This window comes from Macrobrachium nipponense, chromosome 43 (genome assembly GCF_015104395.2).
Source record: "Macrobrachium nipponense isolate FS-2020 chromosome 43, ASM1510439v2, whole genome shotgun sequence".
In the NCBI taxonomy this organism is placed as follows: Eukaryota; Metazoa; Arthropoda; class Malacostraca; order Decapoda; family Palaemonidae; genus Macrobrachium; species Macrobrachium nipponense.
In genome coordinates this window covers 52,975,125-52,987,716 of record NC_061104.1, presented here as the reverse complement: position 1 = coordinate 52,987,716, position 12,592 = coordinate 52,975,125, and the positions used below count along the sequence as shown (strand labels likewise).

Genomic DNA, 12,592 nt, shown 5'->3' with positions numbered 1-12,592 from the left:
GGTAGTTTCTGTAGTTGAAGAGAGATAATGAAAATTTATGGCTTACTGTGTAAAAGTGATTGCTTGGCGATCGTTCGATACTCATAAGTGCTGGATGTAAACATACGTTTGGAAGCTTTTTTTTTGTTTGTTTATTATAGTTAATGGTTACTTAATAATTATTTGAAATGAGTACATGCAATACATTTAATAAAAAAATTCGAATTAGATATCATAAAATATAAAATAAATCAGACTACCAACAAATACGCATTTTTTAGAATCTCTTCTGTTTTATTATTACGTTACATATACGTATTACATATGTTTCATTATAGCTGTCAGTACTCGGTATCTCCGTTAGGTAAAGATAGAATAAAGAATAGAAATGAATGGTTTATTATAACTGTTTGGTGGTTTCATTAGTTGAAGAGAGATATAATGACAATTTTATGGCTTACTGTGTGCTAGGAAAAATGATTGCTTGGCGCTCATTCCAATACTCGTAAGATGGGTAAGACTGAATGTAAACAATCGATTGGAAGGTTGTTGTTTGTTTGTTTGTGTATTATAGTTAATGATTAATTAATAATTATTTGAAATGAGTACATACTGATTATTTATACATTTTCATTGGCATATTCTAAGCTTTTAGCTCTTAGGTTTCGATGTCAGAACCATAGACTAGGCTACAGTAGCAACCGCTAACATAGGCTAGGCTTATTGCTAAGGGACATATGCCAAAGTCCTAATATATGCAGTAAAAATGGGGTTGAACATTATATGCAGTTGAATAATACTCAAGTATGTACAGTATTTTGTCTTTTTGGAGTCATATTTCTTCCGTCGTAACCCTAGAACATGTGTTTTAGGCCTGGAAATATTTAATTTACTGGGGTTTTTTGTTTTTGAGGGCTTGGAACGGATTAGCCATTTTACATGTTAAATGTGTTCAAGATACGAAAACTCTTGATACGAAGGCCGTCTCTGAACGGATTAATTTCGTATCTCGAGGTACCACTGTACTGTATTCATGTCTTTAACATTCCTATGTCTGGGTGAACTATTCATTAGTGGTACCAATAATCTGAGGTTCACCAGTTTGTTTGTTTAGATGGAAGAAAGTTTCTCTCCACTCAGCACCTTTTGGATCAACAGGCACATCTCAAGCAATAACCTCACTTTTCATGTACCTTTAGTGCTTCACTGAGGCTCACTTTACCATTGCCCCCATAGGGAAAGAGTGCTGTCAGTGCACTTCATGTGCTGCTATGTAGGCATTACATAAGGTTCTTGGCAGCTTCCCTTCGGCCCCTAGCTGCAACCTAACCTTTTACTGTATGTGCCTCCATTCATATTCTCTTTCTTCCATCTGATTCTCCACCCACTGTAACAATTGTTTCATAGTGCAACTGCAAGATTTTTCATAAGTTACACCTTTCAAAACTTCTTACTGTCAATTTCCCTTTCATCGCTGAATGACCTCATAGGTCCCACCGTTTGGCTACTGGCCCAAATTTTATGTTCCAGTATAGACTATACCATTGCTGATTATTATTTCATTTCAACTTTTCCCATTACGTACTCGTCATGTATGTTAGCCCTTTTTTCACATCAGTGCCACTCAGTATAGTTGATTGATGTGCACTCGGTAGCTGATGAGTCAATGTTTTGAGTTTTTAACATTTGTCTCTCCAGTCACCTGGATATTTCTTTTGGCATGTTGTGAGCTGCAGTTCAGTGAGTAATTATCCCTTCATTGAGCCCGAGAATTTAGTTCTTATGCAGTGTTTGCTTTATTCCTATACCCAATACGTGTTTTTCATTATCACATTTTTTAGGGGATATTTGGTATAGTATTTCCATTCATTTTTTGGGGCGTACACTGATTCTGTATTTTTGTAATATTTTGTTTTTGGTTTTGTATTTTCCTATCAGTTGTCTGTTACTGCCCCTAATTGTACCCAAGTTTATGTCTGGTTTCATTTATGCAATGATTCATACTCTTTCTGAGGCTATTGTAGGAGTAATAGTGATTTGCTACAATACAGTATTTTTGTTTCGTATGCCAGTGGCTTTTCTACACCTTGGCTGTTTGTGCTGCTTGCTAGTACTACTGTGATTTTGTGTTTTATTTTTCTGTGTCACTCATTGTGTCTCGGCGTACTTATTAAATCGGACTTCCAAATAGGGCCATCATAATCTTATGTCATCTTCTGGCAGAAACCTCACCCTTGCAGCAGCAAGTTATGTTCACCATGTCATACCTTGGTTGGTTTCCTAACATTCCATTATAAGTGTATTGTATTTCTTTTTCCAAGCCAAAAGACAGTTACCTAATACAAGCACCTTGCTTGACATGCCATAAGTTTTCAGCATTAACCTTTATAAGCCTCTAGCTATCAGAGACTTGGTTTCTTATTCCTTACAGTCTCAAAGTACTCTGCTTGGTCTCTCAGCATCTTGGTTGCAATGATTAATGGGATTTGGGAAACAACAAATCCATGTTAGTTATGGGTGCATACGCACATGTAAAAATAAATATCTTCGGAGAGCTTTCAGGACTCCGCTCGTTTCCTCTCTTCGGTTGAAAATGGGAGTCAAACATACTCCCGAAAGCTCTCTGTAGATATTTATTTTCAAGTATATGTACTGATACATAACTGGATTTGTTTCTCAGTTTCAAGACTCGTTACTATGGATATTTTTAATTAATGGGATTATGATGAGAGAATTTACTTTTTCATAATAGGAAAGTTTCTTCATGCAAACCAGGTGATCATGGATGCCCTCATCTTAGCCCCAACTGACTCACTGCCTCATATACAGCTTACACAAAAAGTAAGGGTATTTGAAGAGGTATACATGTGGCTCTAGATGCCATGTGTGAGGAGACTGCGTTCTTGTGAAAAGACATGATCTTTGTAATATTATGGAGCATAATTTTTCTTTGCTCTGTTACTTAATGCAATATGTTTTCAGTAGTATAGATTAGTCCCAAAAAACTATTTCTTTCCATAATGAGACACGTAGTCTTTGTAAAATTGTATACGTACTATACTAATGTTGTACACAACATATTCAAAGAAAGTAGACAGAGTTTTTGAAATACTGAAATAAGAAGGGAGAGTGTATTTCAATGGTAGACATTACTGGATAGGGAAAGAAAGCCCTTTCACTCTCCTGCTGTTATATATTTATTCCTTCATTTAGCCTTTGTGGCTCTCCAAAAGAACTATTGTTTTTTTTATTCTCATTTTTATTTATTGTATTATTTAATTGGTGGTATGGTGTTTTTTGTATAAATTTTTGTCCTCTGTGGTTGCTGTTCAGTTAGCAATCATCCAAGAGAATAATTGTAGCATCACACACATCAGTATTGATGTACAGTACTTGGATTTTTCTTTATTCTAAGTACATATCACAGTTACATCACTTTAAGTCAGTGTGGTTTATGCTTATGAATTGCTATTTGTAAGGATGTTGTTTTGTTTTGTCACATGGTATGTGAATGACTTGCTCAATCAGCATTCTTCAAGTTGATTACTGCATTCTTATTACTGTACACTGGTTGGTTGTGCTTCATTATTGTCCTTGCCTGTATGTACTTGTGTGTGTGTGTGGTGGTGATGTTTGGTAAATATCTTAATGGGCCTAATTTCCTTTAAGTTTCTGCATTTATTTTGCTGCTCGGTGTTTGTTAGTCGGTTCCAACAATTTAGCATTAAATAGCAACCTTAATAAGTACGGTATATTTTTTTAAAATTCCAATATTCATTTTTATGTGGAACTGATGCTTTAAACCTTTGGTTTGTTAGTGGTGACACCTTCACTTGGAAGGGACATTTTGTGTTCTATAGGAAGGCGAGTGGGACATTTCAGTTGAGTTACTATATGTATAGTATATTAAGCTTGTCTGCTAAGTGGAAAAAGAGAAAAAAAGTTATCTAGGAAAAGGAGAAATTAGTTAAACTCTATGAGTAAAGTCATCAGTCCCCAGTAACAGACACATTTGGAATGACCATTTTCCATTAAATGAGGGACTTGGGAACCCAGACATCCAAACAGCAAATCTGGATTCTTCTGTCTTTTTCTTTTTTTTAGCATATTTGGGAAAGTGAGTTGATGCTAAGATTAAAGACTAGATCCCTTCCTTAGACACACATTAGGACTGCATTAATTGTTTTTGATAGCTAGCTTTCAACTTACTAATTGGCTCATTCTCAGTGAGACAGAGGCATTGTAAAGGAGCTCGGAAATTAGTCACCATTAGCTGCTTCTTTCCCACTGTTATCCTTACGTTAAGGGGTCAGATTGCCTGATGCGCCTTCTCCACTGCCTTCTATTAAAGGCATCATCCTCCACCAAACCTCTTCTCTCCATATCTTCCTTCACTTTATCTCACCATCTAATTCTCTATCTCCCTCTCGATCTTCTTCCTCTAACAGGTTCCTCCCAAGCCCTCTCCACTCTCTCTTCGTCATCCATCCTCAAGACGTGCCCATACCATCTCAATCATGACACTCTTACCACCTCTGTAAATCGTTAATAAAGCATGCCCTTCTTCTTAATTTCATCACTTACAATCTCACAGGCAGAAATATTCCATAATCTACCTCAGCATTCTCATCTCTGTTCTCTCTATCTTTACTCCCTCTTTTCTTCTTAGAGCCCATGTTTTCTGATCTTACATTAAATACTTGTCTTATCACGGACTTTTTAGCTTGATTGGGCCTTTCTTCTCACATCCTATGCCTCTACCTCTCTCCACTTCCCCCATGCAGCTTATCTTAAGTATTTAAACTTTCCACCTGTTTTATAATTGAGCCTCTTCTTTCTTGTATCAGCAGTCTCTGGTTATTGCCGGAGGTTCTGTTCTGACGGGCTTGAAGACAAGCAAAATCATCATTAACCGAAATTTGGCGATTTCTGGGTGCTCAGCTCGTGTCGCTGCGCGAAACTATACCTTTAATCTATTATTTCTAGGGTAAATGTACTAACACATACCAGAGAATAAATAAATAAAGAAAAAGGTCAGTACAACTGACTCGCTCACCTCCAAGAGGGTGTCGGTATGAACACTATGGCGAGTGAGACCACTACCACGAGCCGAATGCCAATAGAAATCTCCCACTACAAAATCCCCACAAGAGGAGAGCCGACCCACAGAGTGGGCAGCAACTACTACTACTCCATCCCATGCTGCCGACTGCTGCGCCTCTGGTGGCCATCCTTTTCAGTTAGCGCACACGGTATACACGTGCCCCTTTTTTACTCTGTTATTTGTGCCCTTTTCTTTGGATTTATTTATCATGGAGCGTGCAGCCATCGCAGCAGCTAAGTTAAGTACTCAGTGTTTATTGCCAATTGGTTTTTTCCGGCCCTGAGCCGTATTTGCGTTTTTTAGGTATAAATACGAACTCTAGGTCGGAAGCATTGGCAGCATTGGTTCTGCCTCGTGCGGGTTTCGTTCTTGGTCTCCCCCCCCCCCCCCCCCCCCCCCCCCCCCCCCCCCCCCCCCCCCCCCCCCCCCCCCCCCCCCCCCCCCCCCCCCCCCCCCCACCCCCCCCCCGTACCCACCCAGAACATTCCTTACTTTAGTACGCTCTATTTTAATCATCCGATTTGTTTTTAGGGTACAGTCTACACGGTTTTTGTCATGCATGCATGTCTTTTACCTTATGTAGGCTCCTTCTATCCAGACCCTAGCCACGGCTCTTAGTATCGGCCCCGGCTAGCTTTGAGTGGTAGACTTTCCTTCGGGTTAGTCGTACACTCCTGGATTTTTTCTCCTACTATTTTGTTTTCTTTCTTTCATGATTTATCATTTTATATTATATATATTATGTTTAGGTTAGTGTAGGCGTCTGGCTTCATTTAGCCTAGGTTATGGCCCATAGGGCCCATATGCTACCGCTCTTCAGTTCGGTTGCTTCCCGATAGCATCTCTCTGATCAGCCGGTTGTGTTTTCTAGGCCTTATTGTTTTCATTGTTTTGTGTTAGTTACCGCCCCCCCGTGGTCACTACGTGATCACGGAGCAGCCAGACGCCTGTCCAGTCATCTTCCCCCCTCCCGCTACTTCCATAGAGTCGGGGGGTGGGGTTGGTCTACCCATGCTCGCTCCGCATACGAGCCTGCCTCCCTCTCCCCCAGGCGGAGGGAGTAGAGGGACGGGGACAGACCCAGACTGGACTCGGACCTCTCCAGCTTCTCGGTCCGGCCGGATGGTAAGGTGGGGGGACTGGCCTTTCCCCCCCTCCGTCGCTACTCCGTCGCTCCGTTGCCAGCCCGAGGTCTGTATGTCCTCTCGCCCTTCCCACCTTACTGGGGCTCCTTTGCTACCGGAGCCCCGGCATCCAGCGGAAAGGTGCTAATCCACCCAGCAGGATGGACCGGGACATACAGTTGGTCTCTACTAACCACTCCGTCTCGCTGAGTCAAGACACTCCGCCACGCACTGGACTTAGTCCGGTACGTTCGAATTTATAGGTTTAAGATCTGTTATGTTAAACTAGTAAGTTTATCTTAAGCTACCTTAAACCATCCCCCCTCCTTACCTGTCTCACCGGATCCTCTCCGGGGTTATATGCCTATTCAGGCGTTAAGGGTTACGGGGTTATGCCCAAAATTTTTCCGAGCTCCGGCATGCAACGGAGTTCTTCTGTCCTTTAGCCTGTAAGTGATAGCCTTTAAGATACTCATGTGTCCTTTCACTTACAGACCACCAACTGTGAGCATCCGGGATGCGCCGCCACACTTCAAGACCCATGTGGCCACGAAGTTTGCCGGTCCCATGCTCCATGCGCGACTCCGCACGGGGACATCCAGGTCTGGTATCACGAGACATGCACCATCTGTTATGATCTGGTGAGCCAGCTTTTAGACGGGGTAAGTATTCCAACTCCGTTAGCCAGTCCCCATTTTGTTATAGTTCTTAAGTTTTCTAAATTCAATCTTCCAAACTTAAGATAAAATTCATGGGGTTTTGCAGCCCCTATAATTTTAAGTTAAGCTTTTAATTTAGTTTTAGTTTTAAGTTTAATCTTAAAATCTAATCAATACCCTCTCTTCCAGGCTCCGGCTGTGAGGATACCGCACTGGCAACCCTGCGGGCCGCCTGGGTCGGCGGTTTTGGGAAGAACGCCGCCAAGGGCGGTATGCCCTCACATTCTCGAAAAGAAGTGGCGGTACTGATCTTCCCCGGAGGCAAGTCAACAGGCTACGTCGACCCAGCAAGAGGCGGGCCCCGACTATCGCTTTCATTCAGCAACAGCTTGCTGCCTCGTTGACGGATCAAGGCCAGGACATCTCCTCGGAAGTCGCGACATTGGACATTAATATTGAACCTATGGTAGGTGTAGACGACCTGTGGTCGAGGTAGGTTACGTTGGACGCCCAAGGGATGCCCTTGGGTGCCACTGGATCTTCTACCCCTGCAACCTCTCCATCCTTCCAAGGCTTACAGGTACAGAATTATAATACTCTCCTGACGCTTCCGTTCAGACCCAAGGTCAAAGGTCAAGCAGTAAAAACCTTGACTAAGACGTCGTCGTCGTCTAAAAAGACGGCGTCGGCGTCATCTTCTTCTCGTAAGTCTCCGGGTAGAAATCCCGGAGCAGAGAGATCTAAAGCTTCTGGGTCCGGCTCTAAGTCCTCTAGGAGTAGATCCTCCAGGGAGAGATCACACACTCCAGCGGAGTCGACAGTTCCACTACCTTTTGGTTCCGTTCAGAGCCACCCTTCCACTACCGCAGCAGCTCCGGCTTTGGATTCCAACGCTGGTCTGTTGCAACAAGTGGGCGATCTGGTTGGTTCTCTGAAAACCAGTATGGAACAAATGATCTCCCGGTGTCGATAGGATCACCTCTCAGGACAACATTATAGCCGGATGAGCCAAGTTCCACTAGCTTCTCCCCACCTTTCAGCACAGGGGGAGCCCAATTACCCCCGTATGACTCTCTACCTCCGTTCTCAATGAACAATCCTTGGAGAGTTAGCGTCATACGCCCCTTCCTTCCCAAGACGGGCGTTATCTCTATCCCGGAATGTGGAACTCGGAGGATTGAAGACTTCGAGTTCTACCCGGAAGACCTTCAGCCTCCGTTCATCAGCTACGCCAGGCTCACCGCCTCGGCCATGACTCGGGACGATAAGGTACCGAAAGAGACAGTCCTCTATTCACGAGACCAGGCTCAGAGAGAATGGCTCAGGTGCCTAGAGGACATGGATTGTTCCAATACAAAGATTCAACCATTTAAGAGTCCTTTTACGATCTTTACAATGGAAGAGAGTACACCGCTCCCTTTCTTGACAAAGATCGCTACAACCACCATTCCAGCAGCCCAGAAGGGGGATTCGATGCCTCAGCTGAAAGAAGCGGACCCTACGTCTCCTTTACTTCCCTCAGCCGGTGAGTTGTGGGAAGAATTTGCCCAAACACCTTTTCAGCGGCAAACTCAAACCAGACTGTGCTATGGAGCAGTTTGGTGAGAAGCTACCTAGGCTTCCAGATAGCCTTATTCAGCGGAATTTGATGCCAAATTCGAGGTTAGCCAGGTCTATTAATACCATGGCCATGACCGAGGTGGCTACCATTTCCTATGGTTTCTGAGCCACTCTTTAAGCTTCTTACCAAGTCTCTGATTCAAATGGTGCAGTCGGATATGTTTTGAGTTCGCCACGGCTAGGACGAACTGTAGGAAACATGTCCTCCAAGAAGCAACAATTCGGCACGAGCCGAATAAGTTGCTTACATCGAGCATCTGGGGAGCAGACCTCTTCCCAGAGGCGATGGTGAGGAGGTCCAGGCAGAGGCTACGAGATTAAACCAAAGCCTTAAAGATCGTTGGGGTCTTACGGCCAAGAGACGCCAAGATCAAGTGGTCATGGGGTAAGGCTCAAAGGAAACCCAGACGTTTCCAGCCCTACCAGAAGAAACAGCCACGCTTTACTCAGCAGGTTCCAGCTGTCCCGTTGGTGCAAGCAGCCCAACCTTCTACCTCCAAGGCTCAGTCGCAGCCATTCTATGTTATTTCCCCCCAGCCTCAACCCTCCACCTCTTACTCTCTCTCTCCAGCCTACAATCAAGTCTTCGAGGTCAGGCTTCCCAGAAGTATGACCCCGCTCGGGTAAGGGAGGCAGAGGTAAGCGATCCTTTCGTGGGAGAGGATCGGGAGGGTCCTTTAATAGAGGAAAGCATTTCAGGGGCCGAGGATGGCTACCAAAACCAATGAGGATTTTCAGTAGGAGGGAGGCTGTTTCACTTCCGCCACCGGTGGAACTTCAGCAAGTGGGCGCAGAGCATTGTGTCAAAAGGCCTGGGTTGGAGCTGGATAGCGAACCCACCCCCATCCAGACCTTTCCGCCAACTTCCATCCAAAGAATTGATGGAGTATGCGGAGGACCTCCTTCAGAAAGGAGCTATAGCGAGAGTCAACAGGTTAAAATTTCAAGGACGCTATTCAGCGTGCCAAAGAAAGGCTCACAAAAAAGAAGGTATAATCTTAGACTTGTCCCGCTTAAACTTAGCCATTCGCTGCGACAAGTTCAAGATGCTCACGATCTCGCAGGTACGGACCTTACTTCCCGTGGGGCCGTCACCACCTCTATCGATCTTACAGACGCTTACTATCATATCCCTATTGCAAGACACTTCCGTCCGTATCTGGGCTTCAAGATAGGAGACCAGACGTTCTCCTTCAAGGTAGTTCCTTTCGGGTCTCAACGTAGCACCCAGGGTGTTCTACGAAGTTGGCGGAAGTGTGGTTCAACAACTAAGGTCGCAAGGGGTTATGGTAGTAGCGTATCTCGACGATTGGTTAATCTGGGCTCCAACAGTCGAGGAATGCCACAAAGCAACACTGAAAGTGATTCAGTTCCTGGAATATCTAGGTTTCAAGATAAACAGGACCAAGTCAAGACTCACTCCAGAGTCAAACTTTCAGTGGCTGGGCATTCAATGGAATCTATCCTCCCATACTCTGTCGATTCCATCAACCAAGAGGAAAGAAATAGCGAAGTCAAGCAATTTCTGAGTCACAAACTGGCGTCGAGAAGAACTCAGGAAAGGATCCTGGGCTCACTCCAGTTTTGCATCAGTGACAAACATCTTGATGAAAGCCAAACTGAAAGACCTAACCAGAATCTGGCGCTCACGAGCAAACATCAGGTCCAGGACAAATTATCCTCAGTCCCTCAGATTCTACGGAATCGACTTCGCCCGTGGGCAAAAGTCAAGAACTTATCGATTTCAGTACCCCTTCAGTTTCCTCCTCCGGGGATTACCATCCACACAGACGCTTCATTAAGCGGTTGGGGAGGATATTCCCAGTTCAAGAAAGTTCAGGGTGGAACTTGGTCACTTCAGTTCCGTCAGTTCCATATAAACGTACTGGAAGCAATGGCGTGTCTTGACTCTAAAAAGGTTACGTCCGCCAAAGTACTCCCACATAAAGCTAGTCTTGGACAGCGCAGTGGTGGTACATTGTATAGACAGGGGAGGCCTTCCAAATCGCGCCATCTAAATCATGTCATGGTAGCCATCTTCTCCCTGGCGGACAAGTTCAGTTGGCACTCTCCTCCACCCATATAGCTGGAGTGAGAAACGTCATAGCAGATGCTCTATCCCGATCAGTACCTCTAGAGTCGGAATGGTCACTGACAACAGTTCGTTCCAATGGATTCTTCAGAGAGTTCCAGGCCTACAAGTGGATCTCTTCGCATCCAAAGCGAACCACAAACTCCCATGTTATGTGGCCCCCAACCTGGACCCTCTGGGTCCTATGCCACGGACGCCCTGGCCCTAGACTGGAACAACTGGGAGAAGATTTATGTCTTTCCTCCAGTGAATCTTCTCATGAAGGTACTGAACAAACTCAGGACATTCAAGGGTCAAGTGGCTCTAGTAGCCCCAGATCGGCCGAAGAGCAATTGGTACCCTCTAATTCTGGAACTGGGTCTTCGCCCTCTTCGATTCCCAGTCCCAGCTCTCCCAGTCAGTACAAACGAGACTGTGTTCGCTTCCTCAGGAATTCTCAAAACCCTAACTTTATGGATTTCATGAAGTTTGCAGCGAAAAAGGGATGCGAATATTGACCCTCAAAATATTCTCTTCTTGGAATCCGATAAAAGGGATTCAACTTTGAGACAGTATGATGCTGCTGTCAAAAAGTTAGCAACCTTCCTGAGAGAATCAGATATTAGAATCATGACAATCAAATTCAGCTGTATCCTTTTTCAGGTCTTTATTTGAAAAAGGCTTAGCAGCTAGCACCATTACGACAAACAAGTCAGCCTTGAAAAAGATTTTTCAATTTGGTTTCAACATAGACTTGACAGACTCCTACTTCTCGTCTATTCCCAAGGCGTGTGCTAGACTTAGACCTTCTGTAAGGCCTACGTCAGTGTCATGGTTCTTAAATGATGTTTTAAAGCTGGCTTCAGAAACTGATAATGACACAATGTTCTTTTATAATGCTCTTAAGAAAAACTCTATTTTTATTAAGCTTGGCCTCAGGAGCTAGAATTTCAGAACTGTCGGCATTATCCAGAGATCCGGGATCATATTCAGTTCCTTCCCACAGGGGAAGTGCTACTTTCTCCGGAACGTAGTTTTATAGCTAAGAATGAAGATCCTTGATGAGGTGGGAACCATGGAAGGTACTACCCCTTCCACAAGATATCTCTTTGCCCAGTATCGACCCTTACGAGCCTTTCTGGTCTAGGTACCTCATTCATCCTCATCGGGTCCTCTCTTTAAGAGAGATAAAGGTGGTACTTTATCTATTAAAGGCATCACGGCAGCAAATCCTGTACTTTATTAAACAAGCCAATCCTGACTCTTTTCCAAAAGCACATGAGTCAGGGGCAGTAGCCACCTCAGTTAACTATTTCCAACATATGAACTTTGATGAGTTGAAAAAATATACTGGATGGAAATCGCCGACAGTATTTAAACGTCATTACTTAAAGTCTTGGAAGCTCTGAAATTTTCAGCAGTTGCGGCGGTAACATAGTTTCCCCCGACTCTGCCTAATCTTTAGTAGAAGATCCAGTCTCCTTTCTACCTGTCTCACCCAACAGTTCGTCTATTCCTGCCTTGTTCATCTACGGTTACCTTGTGTCTTAGCTGCTTTTATGATGATATGGTGGGTGTCCCTTATTTTTTTGCTAGGGACACTCACAATCGATTGTATATATTGATCTCTTGGATGTGATCCCCTTATTTTTATCTAGGGGATACATCTTATTTGTAATGGTTACGGGTTTTGTATATTAAGTTTATATACATTCCTTTATATATTATTATTATTGAAGTTTGTTCTGTTTAACTTATTGTCTTAATTGCTCTAGAGTTCTAGATACATATCAATACAACAGATACTATTTCTGAACATATATGCCATGTTAGCCCTGTATATATGTATATTACCTTAAGAAATATTATTAGCATTAAGTTTAATTTAAGCAATATTTCTATTTTTGTATCATTGTGTATATGTATCTTTATTAGCAATTATATTCTTTTATTTTATTTTATCTTACCTCTTTTGTTTTGTTGAATTTTATTTACAATCTTGTGCTATTTCTCTGGTACGATTTCGCGCAGCGAC

At 43.5% G+C, this 12,592-nt stretch overlaps 1 protein-coding gene across 1 annotated transcript in view; it reads left to right on the top strand.

The window, feature by feature from the left end:
• Positions 1 to 12,592, top strand: part of LOC135213922 (putative Ras-related protein Rab-33) — a 133,354-nt gene that overhangs the window by 105,280 nt on the left and 15,482 nt on the right. The gene's annotated exons all lie outside the window — the stretch shown is intronic.